We start from the raw sequence: 15,723 nt of genomic DNA, 5'->3' as shown, positions 1-15,723 counted from the left end.
AAGTAGAGAGTAGAATGGTGGTTATAAGAGGCTGATAGGTGGGGGCAGATAGGGAATGGGGAAATGTTGGTCAAGGTGTACAGAGTTTCATTTTTAGACAGAAGGAGTCAGTTCTGGGGATCTATTGCATAGCATGGTGGCTATAGTTAATAATAATGTATTGCATATTCCAAAATTGCTAAAAGGTATGTTTTAAATGTTCTCATCAAAAAGAAATGGTAAATATGTGAGTTGATAAGTATGTTAAATTAGCTTGATTTGACCATTCCACAAAGTATACATATATCGAAATATCCACAATGTACACATATATCGAAATATCACATTGTACTCCATAAATATGTACAATATTCGATAATTTTGAAAGTAATGTGGCTCAAACCATAAGAGCTTTTTGGAGTAGCCAACCTGAAACTTACAGCTTTAAGGCTAAGAACTTTGAGAGTGTGGGTGTGGGGTGCCCGATTCTATATATGGGACTGATGAGGAGAAGCTAAAGGACTTTTCAAGTGTGTGATGTAGGAGTCAGGTGGAGATTACATATGGGAAAAGGCTTTGCAAACCATGAAGTGAGGAAAAGTGTTCACACACTTATAGTCAGAACACTGCAAGAGTTATTAACGGGCCTATTGCAGGCTCAGGGTCCTATCGTTTATTTATAGAAATGCCTTGGGGAGTTAGAGATGGTGAGGGAGAGCAAAGAATGTGTTTCTGTGCGTGTGTGTGTGTGTGTGTGTGTGAGAGAGAGAGGGAGAGAGAGAGGGTGAGAGAGAGGCAGAGAGAGAGAGAGAGAAATGTGCATGCAGGTTTAGCTTTTTCTGGGTTTCTGTTTAACACACACCCCCTACCTTCTCCCTTCTCCCTTCTCTACTCCCTTATCTCCAGGCTGTCTTAGTGTCACCTCCTCTGACCAGTTCTTTCTGGACACCTTGTCTGTCCTTGAGCTATATCATGTAATCCTTCCGGGTATTGCCTCAGCCAGGGAGAGCCCAGTTCTGGCAGAGGCCACCCTGCAAATAATTCACTGTGAAAGCTGGGCTTGTTCTCTTCAAAGGGTAAAGTGGGCTAACGAGAAGGGATGAGAGCGTCCCATACCCCACCTCCACTCTCTCACAAGTTCTCTTTGGAAACTACCCTTCCCCTTCCTGGGACGACCTCTGTCCTTAATGAAATGGGAGAAACAGAATGTCGAGAACTTGTTTCCTTTCCAAATAAAAGAGGAACGCGCTGAAGTGCATTTTAAATGCTGTCTGGCAAGAGCGGTGGGTTGGGGGAAGGGAGGAGGCTGACTTGCTAGATATCTGGGAACTTGGCCCACACACTCTTTGTCCATGAGATTTGAAGGGCAATGTGTCATTCTGGGAGAGGTCTGCAGTTTTTCCAAATATAAACTTTGCTGTTCTTAGGGTCATCATGTACAAGGGCAGTTGTGTTCATTGAACATATTAGGATTTAGAGGGATAGATATTGAGTAGGAGATGCCAAAAAAGTTTTGGGTCAGATTCCTGCTCTACTGCAGGGCCAGGGCCTATGCCCAGGACAGTGGAAATTAAAATGAGTGCTTAAAACATTGGGAGCTGTAAGGAGTTGAATGAAAGGAGCAATCCTTAAGGGATAGGGTGTCTGGGAACAGCTTCTTGAGTGGCAGTATGAAGGATGGGTGGAGTTTGGACAGACACAGAGGAAAAGACAGTGTTTCCAGAAGCCACAGAGCATGAAAAAAGGCAGGAGGTGGCAATGACTATGGTGTAGTGGGAAAGCAGAGAGAAACGTGGTTGGCCACAGTCTGGGGCTGTGATGAGACTGAATGTAGCCAAATGATGAAGGTTGAGGAAAGTGGTCTTTTTTTTTTTAGGTAAAAGGGAGACAGACTGAAGTTTGTCTTTACCTGGATGCAATGCAATGTGAGCAGAGGGTTAAAAAGTGGCCAGATGACTCAGGGAGAGAGAGAGGTCAGCTGGGTGAGTCATTGTGGTAGCTCAGGGGAGAAGAGATAAAAACCTGGGCCGAGGATGGCCAATGAGCCTGAATGGATTAAGAGGAGCAAGGCAGCCCAGCTCCTCTGAGTGAGCTGCTTTTGTGGCCTTCAAGTACAGGGTGAGAAGAGGTTCTTGGCTGGGCTAGCTTGGCCATAGTTATCGAGGGACTGGAAAGTGGCTTTCTGCTTATGTAAATGACTCGTATGACAGTACTCGTGTGACAGTGCAATGCACTCTTGGTGTTTCCTCATCAACTCAAGAGTATAGTGTCTGTGGCTGTTTGTTTCTAATTGTTTGGTAGTTGGCAGTATTGACCAAGAATTGGAGGTCAGTGAGCATGCTTTTTGTTTGGCTCAGTGAGTGGGCTTTGATTTTTTTGTGAGAGATTGTATTCTCAGAATTTCAATTGCTAACTTTTTTTTCATTAGACAAGAGTCATGTATTTACTGACCTTTTTTAAAGAGCCTGTAACTGAAGCAGTGATGATTTTTGAGCAGTCAAAATGATGGTGAAGAATTTGCATTTAAGTTTATTATTGTCATCTTGATGTGCTTATCTCACATTGCATTCCTGTATCAAGACATCTCATGTACCCCATAAATATATACACCTACTATGTACCCTCAAAAATTAAAAATGAAACAAATTTTCAAAAGAGAGCCAACTTCCTTAAGGACTTCCTAACTCAGATCCTATTTACTATTATTCGGCACACAATTCTAATCAAATTAACTTCTTGCTTTCTAGACCACAGAACAGTGGAGGGTTAGAAAGGGTTTATATGTGTCAAGAGTCTCTCTCTCTTATGTGTATGTGTGTTTGGTATGGTGATGGCAGGCACAGAGGCAACAGTGAAATAGAATACTTAATGATCACATAGATGGGGCAAGATGAAGCAACTTTAAAAACCTCAAGAAGCATAGCATCTTGGGACTATTGATTGTCCCCAAATCTGAATAATCCACAAGGACATTTCTGCATGGTATAATCACTGAGTTTCACAGTGATAACTTTAAATTATTAAGAGAATGTTAAGTTATTTTGTTACTGAAACACCAGAGGTTTAGTCCAGGTCCTGCTGCTCACCACACAGAAAGCCAATCACTGAGACAACAAGTATTGCCAAGGAAGAAGGCTTTAATTGGGTGCTCCATCAGGGAGATGGGAGCTCAGTCTCAAATTCATCTCCCTGACTGACTAAAACTAAGGGTTTATGTAGCAGGGAAGAAATGTAACAATGTGTAAGAAAACAAGACCTAGGGAGAGGCATGGAGGCATCTGGTGCCATGCTCTGGTGAGTTTCAGTTCTTTGATACTGTTTTTGAGAGGCTCTGAAGGAGGAAGGAACTCAAATAAAACAAATACAAGTTTCAAGCTTTAAGAGCACAAGGGCCAATTTCTATGTCTATCAAAACGAACAGTCTATGGGAGTATTGGGTCAGTTTCAATATTCTAGATGTTCTGTTTAAGAATAGTGGGAAGGATACAACACTTTTTAGGAAGATTCCATCTTTATGAGGGTTAAGAAACTCAAATACTTTCAAGGGCCAGCAGGTAAAGTACATTAGTGAAGCGAATCAGGTATATAATAGAAAGGTTGACATGTCCAAAGACTCGGAAATTCAATTTAAAAAATAGTGCCAATTGAAACACATATACCAACCAGCTGAGTTCAGCCACCAGGATGCCCCTGTGAGATTCTTGGTCTAAGAACTTAAATTTAAGTTTCAATGGCTGGAAGGTTTTTGGAAAGTCCTGAATGAGGAATAATTTGCTTCCTAGATGCAAATAGCCTGGCCCTCAATCATAAATATTTGGCAGGACCTTGTCTAGCAGAGAAGACATTGGCCTTTCTGTTGTCTTTAATGTACTAGGTCAGGAAGCAGAAGGATGAGCTGAGTCATAAATGAGTCATTTCTCTTTAGGAGTCTCAGACTTAGCAAGGTGATTAACAAACCACATTGAAGAAATTCTTCATCCAATATCCTAAAATTTTTATCGTCTTGAGAACAAACTAGCCCTTTTGAGACTTAAACGTCTCAAAGGGCAACTGGAAACACAATCAATCCTTTGTCTAGAGAAATCCTTCCTTCTGAAATCAGTTATTTCTGACTTCATGTCAACTCTTGACTGCACTGGGCTACTAGATATTGATGCTTCAAATTATATTTGCTTTGGGAAATCCAGAATTGCAGGAGAATTGAATATTTCTTAGCAAATCCTTTGCCATATTTGGAGAATAAAAGAAGCCTCTGCCAGTAGAGCCCATAGCTACATTTATGATTTGTTTTCACTGTCACCAGTCCCAAAGCTGGGCTTCTTATTGGTTTTCCAGTAGGTTTATTTTCACAAGATCAGTATGTGTGTGATGGGATCTGATAAGACTTTCCTACAGGAAAGAACAACATTCTGAAGTCTGACTTGCTTTTAGAAATCCTTGGCCCTAAGTCAAAGTTGGAGACAGATTTATATTTGGAGCTAAAAAAGACCAACTGAGACTCGGTAAACAAGCAAATGAACGTGGAACTGGACCCTCAGGAGAAGAATTGCAGCTTTGATAAATGGCAACGTGATTTGGAAAAGAGATGCCTTTATTAAACAGTCTAGTAGCCAAGTGGCCTGAAATGAAGGCTTTGCAATAGGTTCCCAAGCTGACCACATGAGGCAGGGCTCTGAATTGCAATGGATTCTTTCGTTTACCACTAAATTAATTCCTTATCAAAATAGTGCTTGCCTCTGAAAGAAGGTTTTCTTCATACTGAACAGATAATTTACTTGCAAAAATTTGTCAAATCTATTATACAATCCTGAAGAATTTACCCCTAGGTCAATAGTACTGGTATTTGAACTAACCTTGTAGTGCCTTAAACTTAGAAGGATTCAGCTTAATTTTGTTCCTTTTTGATCTCGAGTTTTGTAGAAGCCACAGCATTGTTGGAATGTGTTCCGTGTTTTTAATTTAAATACATGATTTAGTTTCCATCTTCTGATTTATGCTTTGAGGGTAACAGTACTACCTTTTACAAGTAACAGCTGTTAGGATTACAAACAACTATTTGTCTGTGCTCATTGTGAGTTCACATTAGGAATGAGTTGAAAAGGATAAACCCAAGGTATGCAGGTTTGGCAACATTCTTGTTTGTTATTAGGCTGGTTTCCTGCTGTGGGTTGCAGCCCATTCTCCAACTTCTGTGCGGATGCGGGGGATGCGTGGTGATGATTGAGAAAAGCAGATAATCCTTGCTGTACATCCACTTAACAGTTACTGAGTGCTGAATGCTGACTATGTGCCAGGCACTGGCTAGTCCCCAGACATTCACAAGTGAGTAGAGAAAGACGTAGTTCCTGCCCTCAAGAAGCTTACAGTCTAGTGGGAGAGTCAGATATTGATCAGACACTCTCCTAATAATTTGAATTACAAGCTGGTGTAGGTGTCATGAAAGAAAAGCCATTGGTGTTAGGAGGGTCCAGAAGGAAACCTGACCTAGTGTGGGAGTCTCGGAAGGCTGAGATCTGAAGGATGACACCCACCAGGAGAAACCAGGTAGCCAGATGAAAGCAGGAAGGGGTGATGCTGGGGATTTTCCAGGTAGAGATAACAGCATCCATGTAGGAGTACTTGGCTGTGTGGAAAACTCCCATCTTGTTTCATCGGAACAGCCTTCTTACCTATGGAAGGCACGGCAGCTTACAACACCTACCAAACTCCTACCTGTCATCCAAAGACCATTTCAAAAGTTGACTCCTTTATGAAGAATTCCTTAAACCCCACAGTCAGATATAATTAGTTTCATGCTAGATCTTCTCTTATATACCTGATATAACATTGACAGGACCCTGTGTTTTGAATCTGAGAGGTAGAATAAGCCTATGGAGCTGGGCTCCCTGAGTTCAAATACTGACTGAGCTGTTTATTTTCTGTGTGACCTTGGGCAAGTTGCTGAACATCTTTGTATTTCAGTTTTGCCCTTTGTAAAATGAGCATGTTAATGATACTTTCCTCAGAGGTTTGCTGGGAGAGTTCATACATATAAAGCCCTTAGTTCAGTGCTTGGCACTTAGTGAAACCTCATTAATGTAACCTATTGTTATTTAGTTCTGAGAACAGTCTATTTCTTTATTAGTTTTGCCCAAGTGCTCAGATCTGGCAAGAGTGTAATGAGGAACTCCACCCATGTCTATGAACATCTTGTCTAGTGTACATCCTGGAATATGGGGCTGCTTTCAATGGCAGTGCCTCTCAAACTTTATGTGTTAAGAATCTTGTTAAGATGCAGATTCTGATGCTGGTCTGAGATGGGGCCTGACCTGTATTTCCAATAAGCTCCCGGGCAATGCTCATGCAGCTGCTCTGTGGGGCACACACTGAGTGTCCAAAAATCGGAATAATCCCCGGGGTCATTTCTGCATAGTATAATCACTAAGCTTCACAGTGAGAACCTGTCTCTGGAGGAAAGACAGGAGCCCATGGGAGGAGGAGGGGACTCAGTCTATAACACCTGCACCCAGGCACTGCACGGCATGGTCTGCTTTTCACCTGCAGAAGCTGTTCAGTCAGTGTGAGGTGAATGTCATCAGCCGCCATTAGTGGGCTGGTGTTTGAGGCCTTTAGTCAAGATTCTTCAGAGATGACTAGAGAGCAAGAGTGAGAGAGGAAGTGAGGGAGATTTATTTTAAGGGACTGTAGGGCAGACTGGCATGCTGGAAATTCAGAGAAGAGTTGATATTGAAATCTCTAGTCTGAGATTTGTAGGGCAGGCTGGCAAGCTGGAAACTCAGGCAGAATTTCTTGAGGCAGAATTCCTTCTTTCCCAGAAAGCCTTTATTTTAATATGTAAAGCCTTCAACTGATGGAATGAGGCCTGCCTACATTATAGAGAGTACCTTCTGTACTCTATAAGTCAATGTAATTGTAAATGTTAATCACATCTGCAAAATACCATCACAACAACATCTAGACTAGTATTGGATCAAACAACAGGACATCATAGCCTTGCCAAGTTGACACATAAAATTAACCAACACGAGGCCAAAGAACATGGCCTGTTCTATGACCTCAGATCATACCTTTCATCCCTACCATGTCAGAGTGTGGACGAACCCCTGGAAAGCCACCTTCTTTCTGGGGCAGAGATTCTATGGGCTTGGCCCCCACCTTGGGATGTGAAGGGTGGCATTAGCATTTGAGAGTTGCCTGTATGGTGGTTTGTGCTCTGTTATGCCCAACATGGGCTTAATTAATGAATTCCTTTGGCTAAGTTTTTTGGTGAAAAACAAGAAGGTCACTCCAATTCAAACAGCTACCCACCTTGGAGTGCCAAGCACAGGGCTGAAAATTCAGATCCTGTTTATTTGGGGCCACACCACTGGATTGTAAGCAGCAGGCAGTTCTTTCCAAGGGGTCTTGTACAGCTTCTAAGTCCCCTGCTGTGGTTTGACTAATTCTGACTACAGAGAAAAGGGGTGAAAAAATGCTCTGCGGTCCTCAGGGAAATGTCCAGTAAGCAAACGTTGTGCCATGGGAGGGCAGTAACAGGCACATCTGAGACTTCACGTTTGTCTTTATTCAGGTTTCCCAAGGCACTTTCCAGTCCGTGATTTCATGTTGTTTTCAGTATAACCTGGTGGAACAGGCAGTGTAAACGGTTAACTTCTGCTTTTTTTTTCTGATTCGATGAAATGGTACCATCTCCTGGTACAATTGCCTCGAGGTGGATGGCAGACAGGCAAGTGCATGGCTGTGGAACCTTGCCAACTTGAGTTGGAATTCCTGCTCCATCCATTACTATCTGACTGGTCCTGGACAAGTTACCACAACTTGTGAGCCTCGGTTTCTATAGCCGTAGTAATGACCTTGAATGTTTGAAGTGAGGATTACGTCACATGGCACAGTGTCTGTCATCAATAGATGCTTGAAAAATGGTGGTAACTTTTTTTCCAGGGAAAAATTTATCTGGGGGAAAAACCTGGGGAAGTCGTGAGAATCCCCCTTGAGTATTTTTATCATGACTGCAGTAGACATGCTGTGGGGTGCTGCCCACCATCCCCCCAGCACCCCTCTCTGGCCCTGTTGAGGCTCCTGGTTTATCCTGAGTGCCCTACCCTTAATCGCAGCTAGCTAGGTGAAGGAAGGTTGCTTGACCAGGATGGACTTGGATTCCTCTCCTGGGAATTTAGAATTGGGACATTGAGGAACTGAGCCATTGAGCTGTTGGGAACTGAGCTGAAAGATTATATGGTCCTGGGAACTGAGGCAACTGTGATGACAACTGTGCACACTGAGGTAGTGGCAGGGAAGCCCTTAGATGGAGAGAATGGGAGATGTGAGAAGAGGCATAATAAGGAGAGATGGGTCATGCGGCCCTTGGAAGATAGAGCCATTGTTCTTAACAGCTTCCTGGTTCCCATGCAGCCAGGTGGAATCTTTCCTGCCCTTGGATTCCATGGGACCTGTATTATAATGAGTCAGCTGCCCTTTTGCCATCTGGCTTGAGTGTGTATCCATTCCTCATTATGAGAAGATCCATGATGAGGAGCAGAAAGATGAAGAAATAGGGTTTCTGAGAGGCACGAGTACTTGATGAACCTAGACACCCAGACCAAGGCTCTTGCTCTTGGCTGTCATGTCTGGCAAGTGCAGTTGTTACAATGGCCATTCTCTCTGGTCTTGGGCTGCTAATAGGGAGTCTGTGGAGGTAGGCTGGGGAAGAAAGTGTGGCCTAGGAGGGAATATGCGGTACTGACCCTGCCTGATATTTTCCCTCACTGACTCCCGCTTTCCCCATGTTCCATGTAGTTATGAAGGTACCTCTGGTGTCTTCCTCCTTGAATTAGGCACTGATTTGCAGTGGCCCTGGCTATGTTTCTCCGGAGGGGAGAAGTTATTGGATTAGTGGAAATGGATCCCAGGGGATCTGGTTCAACTTGGCTCCCATCCAGTGAAGTCATCTGGCTTAGAAGTCAGGTTTCTCTGATCTTTTGGACCAAACCAGGGAGACTAGGGCCAAAGCATAATAAAGAAAAACCTGGGGAAGTCCTGGGCACTCCCCCTTGAGTATTCCAGAGTAGCTGGTCATCATGGAGCTGGAGTATTGCAGGGAGCCTGGGTACCACCTTAGACTTGGCTGTCCCATGGGCTGGAATGTCGGACATCCCACTAGGCTAGAACTGTGCTTCCCAAATTTGAAGGCACTGAAGAGCTGACTACATCAGAACCACAGGGGCATTTGTTAACATACAGATTCATGAATTCCTTTCTGATTTACAATATACAGGATGAGGCCTGGGAAACTCTAGTTTTAACAAGTACCAGGTGATTCTGATAATCAGCCATGATGGAAACTGCGTTCACATAGGTGGCTCGTTAATGTCAGTCTTAGATTCTTTGAAATGGTCCTGCAGCAAACACCATGCATAAAAATTTCTGTAGTCTAATTCTTACCCTCAAAATAGATGCTGTTATAGATTGAACTGTGTCCCTCTCAAATTCAAATGCTGAAGTCCTAACCCCCAGTACCTCAAGACTTGATCTTATTTGGAAATAGGCTCATTGCAGATATAATTAGTTAGGATGTATAATTACTAGAGTAGGATGGGCCCCTAATCCAACACGAATCATGTCCTTATAAAAAGGGAAAAATTTGGACACAGAGACAGACACATATAGAAGGAAGATAATATGAGGAGACACAGGGAAAGTGCCATGTGAATTATGCAGCCATAAGCCAATGAACATCTGGGACCACCAGAAACTGGAAGAGGCAAGAAAGGATCCTTCCCTTATAGGTTTCAGGGGAGAACAGACCTGCCAATACTTTGATTTGGGACTTCTGGCCTCCAGAACTGTGTAACAATAAATTTCCATTGTGCTCGGCCTTCCAGTTTGTAGTAATTTACAATGGCAGTTTCAAGACTCTAATACAGATGCTAATAATTTTTTAGTTTTTTTACAACATTATTTTATTTTTTAAGCTCACAAATAATAACTGTACATATTCTTGGGGTACATAGTACATAGGGTACATTCATGGGGTACATAGTAATGTTTTGATACAAATAATGTATAGTGATCAGATCAGGGTAATAGCATTTCCATCATCTCAAACATTTATAATTTGTCTGTATGGGGAACATTTGTTATCATTCTAGCTATTTGAAACTCTATTATTATTACTATAATCATCCTACCATGCTGTGTAGCGCACTAGAACTTATTCCTCCTATCTAGCTGTAATATTGTATGCTTTAACACATCTCTTCCTCTACCATTCCCTCTGCCCTGAAATTAATTTTTTAGTTTTGAATATCAGCTACTCTGCACGTCATTCCCTTGTTCCACTGAGTTGATCTGCCTTACTTCTTGTGTGTGAAATGAAGCTTCCATAAGGCCTGGGTGTAGCCTGTGGGTGTGCCCTCTGCCTGGGGCAGGGAGTAGTGATTCACAAGCAGGAAATCTTCATTCCCATGAGGAATGTGACATGCTTTATGACGCCAGTGAGATGCCAAAGCCTTAATGTAGAAAAGTCGGGTTGCTTCTCCCTTTTATCCCTCCACATAAATCTGACAGACATTTTCAAAGGCCAACCATCTATTAACGTCTGCTGATTCTCTACATTTGGAGTTTGTGATTGTAGGTAGGACAGGAGCTCTTATGTCTAGCATCCAAGTAAATTCGTAGCACAGTGGTTAAGAACAGGCTGTGGAGCCAAACTGCTGGTGTTTAGATCCTACTTGCTGTGTAGTTTTGCTGAGTTGCCTGGTCCACAAGTCCTCACACTTGAGTGTGCATCAGAATTCTCTGCAGGGTTTGTTAAAGGCTAGATTGCCCCACTCCCAGAGATTGTGATTCAGTGTGTCTGGGGTGGGGCCTGAGAAATTTCATTTTTAACAAGTTTCCTGATGTTGATGCTGCTGGTCCTAGGACTAACACTTTCAGAGCTGCCAACCTTAGTTTCTCTAAACCTCTGTTTTTCCATTTGTAAAGTGGGATTTGTGAAGTTGCTAATTTATAGAGTTGTGAGGATAGAGTAAGATGATGAATGTAAAGTGCTTAGCACATTGCTCTGTGTGAAGCTAAATGTTAGTGATCACTGGCTGTCATTAACATAAATTGAAGCCCTCTTCTATGCTTGCTAAGTCTTGCTAACATTCAAAGGAAATTCTAGATGGGGGGCAGAAAAATGTTACCTCCTCTTTTCAGGGGTTTTCAGGGAAGTAAATATTCTCCTGAAATCATGGGACATCTACTGCTATGCTGAGGTTGCATCTCTTATGGGCACCAGTAGTTGGGCCCTAGGGGATGCCTTTGGAAGAGGTGAGTTTAGAAGGAGAGGAGAGGGGTTGGGTCTCACCCTCAGATTCATCAAGCAGAAAGCCCTGACCGTCATGCTCAGGAGTTTGTGAACATTCCTGCTGCCTTGACCTACAGCTGGCTGCCTCTGCTGCTCCATGCGGGTGGGGCCCTGCCCATCTAATCAGAAAACGTTGCCTGGTCTGTGTCCTTTCCCACACTCCCAGTTAAACACAGTGATTGTCTTGGTGTTCAAGTGTCAAGTGTTGGAGGCTTTCAGAAGCCACCGTACATGTTTGTTTTGCATCTCCTCCAATCTGGGCAGAGCACAGAGATACAGACTGTTAATGGGTTGGCCTTCCTGACTCCATATGACACCCTGGCTCTGAGTCTTCTCATTAACTCGGTCCTTGAGATTCCAGCTCTGCAAGCAAGACAGTTCATGTCGATAAATAGTGCTTTGTCTTAGAGATTCTGGCTCCATCAGAGGACTGGGGTTGTGCTTGGGAGCTGCTGTCTTGTTGCTAAGATTCTTGGACTTCATCCAAGTTCACATTTCCCAGGATGGTGGAGAATAGTTAATGATTATAAAGCTCTGAAAATGTATATGCTGGTTTCATTCCAATACCACTAAAAGGAAAAAAAACCTTAATTACCAAGAGGACAGTATTTCTGGTTTTGTTTGATTTTTGTGTAGCTAAACTTTGAAGGCAAAAGTGAAGTCCTTTTTTGCATATGTGTTTTGGTAAAAGCTTCCCCACTGAATGCAATAAACTCTTCTTGAGCACTGACTGTGCAAAACAGCCATGTGTGGGGTGGTAAGAAAAAGGCAAGCTTCTTCTAGCTGGAGGAGGTGAAGTGGGTATGACGTAAGGTGAAGCAAAAGGCTGCTGACTTTGGAGAGAGAAGATGTAAAGATATCCTGTTTTCTGTCTTCATGTTTTAAAGTTCTTTGCCCAGCACATGAATCATTTCCCTTAATATACTTGCCTTCCCCTATTGTAGGGCAACTTGAATCATTGGCAACTTCTAACTGTATCTTCTTGAAGCCAAATTGTCTCTGAGTTACCCTCCCTCCTCCATCCTCCTCCCCAAATTCTAGTTTAACTCCCCAAGCAGACTCACCACTGTAAGTTAATGGGAAAACTCATTTGTTTTCTTGCCCGCTTATTTGTGGTATTTTTCTATCCAGTACTTACCCCTGATTCTAGGTTTTAATTGTATACTTATTCACTGTCTCTCCCACTAGAATATATTATTCCTGTGGATAGGGGCTTTCTCAGATAGTCTGACTTAGCAGTCAAATTGAAAAGGCAAAAATGAAATCAAAGGGCAATTCTGTAGCATATTAGTCACCAAATCCAAGTGTGCTACAATTTAGGATTACACTTTGAAGTTTGAACAGTTTGTTTAGTACCAGTAAAAGTAGGGCCTGCTTTCTAGTTCTCCACTGTGGGAAGTAAACTCATAACTTACCACTCTCCCATTTTATTAGGTAATGCTAGTTAGAAATTGGTTTTTTACAAAATCGGGCTTTACAAAGCTAAACAGTCTTTCTCGTACAATCCATCAACCATGCTCCCTGGTATGTGCCCATAGGAGTTGAAAACATTGTTCCTACATAAAATCTGCACCCAAATGTTTATAGAAGCTTAATTCATTATTGCCAAAAACTGGAAGCAACTAAGATGTCCTTTAATAGGTGAATGGATAAATAGACTTATATGTTCAGACAAAGAAAGATTGCACAGAAAGAACCATTGAGCCACAAAATGACATGGGAGAAGCTTAATTGCATATTGCTAAGGAAAGAAGCCAGTCTATAAAGGCCATGTGCTATATGATTCCAACTATATGACATTCTGGGAAAGGCAAAACTATAAAGAAAGGAAGATGCATGGTTGCCAAGAGTTAGCAGGGAGGTGAGGATGAATAAGCAGAGCACAGAAGGTGCTCAGGGCAGTGAAACTATTCTTTATGATATGGTGATAGTGAATACATGACACCATGGATTTGGCAAAACCCACAGAACTGTACAACACAAAGAGTAAACTTGATGGTAAACTGCAGGCTTTAACGAATAGCAATGTATCAACATTGATTCATCAGTTGTAAGAAATGTACCACACCAATGCAAGATGTTTATAATAGAGGAAACTGGCCAGATGCTGTGGCTCACGCCTATAATCCCAGCACTTTGGGAGGCCGAGGTGGGCGAATCACTTGAAGTCAGGAGTTTGAGACCAGCCTGACCACCATGGTGAAACCCTGTCTCCACTAAAAATACAAAAATTATCTGGGCGTGGTGGTGGATGCCTGTAATCCCAGCTACTCTGGAGGCTAAGGTGGGAGAATTGCTTAAACCTGGGAGGTGGAGGTTGCAGTGAGCTGAGATCTGCCACTGAACTCCAGCCTGGGCAACAGAGTGAGACTCTGTCTCAAACAAACATACACATGAACAAACAAACAGACAAACAAAAATAGGGGAAACTGTGTATGGAGCTGAGGCAGGGTGGGTAGTGGGGGGCAGGAGGTGGTATATGAGAATGTTCTGTACTTTCTGCTCACTTTTTCTGTAAATCCAAAACTTCTCTGAGAAATAGTCTATTAAGTAAGAAACCCAGCTTAATCCATTTATTCACTTATTCATTTTTTTATTTTCAAGAAACATTTATTGAGCACCTAAAAGGTGTCAGTCATGCTGGTCACTACATAGCCTACACCCTTTAGGTCATCTGTTGGACTTAGAGGGTGTGCCAATGTTGTTTTTTTGTTTGTTTGTTTGTTTGTTTGTTTTTTTGAGACGGAGTCTCGCTCTGTCACCCAGGCTGGAGTGCAGTGGCCAGATCTCGCTCACTGCAAGCTCCGCCTCCCGGGTTTACGCCATTCTCCTGCCTCAGCCTCCGAGTAGCTGGGACTACAGGCGCCCGCCACCTCGCCCGGCTAGTTTTTTTTTTTTTTTTTTGTATTTTTTAGTAGAGATGGGGTTTCACCGGGTTAGCCAGGATGGTCTCGATCTTCTGACCTCGTGATCCGCCCGTCTCGGCCTCCCAAAGTGCTGATTACAGGCTTGAGCCACCGCGCCCGGCCGCCAATGTTGTTTTTTAAAGAAACTCGGTTCTCCACAAAGTTGAAATGGATAATGGCAAACATCAATGAACACCCAAAGGGGGCTGTGGAAGAGGTCTCAACCTTTGAGGATAAAGCCAAAGGCCATGAAACCTTTCCATAATCCATTCCCCAAAGGTAATGATATTCAGAGCTCAGAAGCTTTTGCACATGGAAGTATAAAGGGAGGAGGGCTCTGCTACTATATTAGACACAATAATTATATCCAGGGAGAAACTGGGAGCAGAACTCAGGCTTAAGAAGCAATACATTTATGGCTTTTTCTAAATAAAAGTAACACAGCTTGAACACCCTGACCCTATTCTTCAGATAAAGGAGAAATCCAACATCAGTCATTAGTGGGGCTTCTTCCTTCTCTTCCACTGGAGTGTACCAGATTCCTGGCTCTGGGAAAATGTGGGAGGCACCCGAGTTATAGCTCATGGTAACTCCATTGTTGCATTGCTCCTTTTGCTTCCCTGATGGTGTCTGGTGCTGTAATCTTCCATCATCTGCCCAACACAACTTATTGGAAGGGTATTGTATTAGTCTTGCTCTCCCTTGCAGATTTTAAGCCTATTGACCACAGTCTCAGTCACAGGGACCATCTCCACAGCTCAAGGCCATTGTGCTTAGTCTCAGCCATTTGGCAGTCACCTCCTACCCAAAATCCAGGCTCTGTGGGACACTGCATGGGAGCAGGATATAGGACCCTGCCTCTCAGCTATCCTTGCTCTTCTGTCTATCATTCTCTTCTCCCAGGAACTCTCCTTTACTTTCCTTAGCTACTTCCATTCCATCTTGTATCAGCCCTGTCTATATCCCAGTAGTGCTAGCTTTGGAAAACAAATGCCCCTAAACTCTCCATTGGTGCAAGAGAACCTCAGATTTCCTGGAATAAACGAATATAGGAGGAAGCAGCAGGGAAAAGAAAATGCCTTTCTTTCTTTCCTGAAAAGCCTCCCCAAATACATTCCCCAATTACAGTCACACTGTAATTGCTAGTGGTGAGAAACTTAGCTGTCTTTATTTTAAAAACAATACCAGTGTTCATGAAACATGTATCAGTTCATGTTGGACTTCAGGCTCTGGACCCTGGGCCTTCAGAGTATCAGGCATCCAGACACTGGAGTCTTATGGACCTGGGGATGGTTCCAAAGTCAGCACAAAAGATTAAAAGCTTATGCAGTCAAAATTCCCCATGACTCTGCATTGGAAAGTGACCCTTTGCAGTATTTCACTCAGGCTATCATAGAGATCTTATTTTTCAGCATTCAAACATTTCACTCTCTTTAGATGAGCACAAGATGAATTGGTTGGCTTGCATTTAGAAGTCACAATGAATGA

The sequence above is a fragment of the Trachypithecus francoisi genome, unplaced genomic scaffold (genome assembly GCF_009764315.1).
Source record: "Trachypithecus francoisi isolate TF-2019V2 unplaced genomic scaffold, Tfra_2.0 Contig01436, whole genome shotgun sequence".
Classification (NCBI taxonomy): Eukaryota; Metazoa; Chordata; class Mammalia; order Primates; family Cercopithecidae; genus Trachypithecus; species Trachypithecus francoisi.
The sequence above is the reverse complement of the archived record's forward strand: the minus strand, read 5'-3'. Positions refer to the sequence as shown.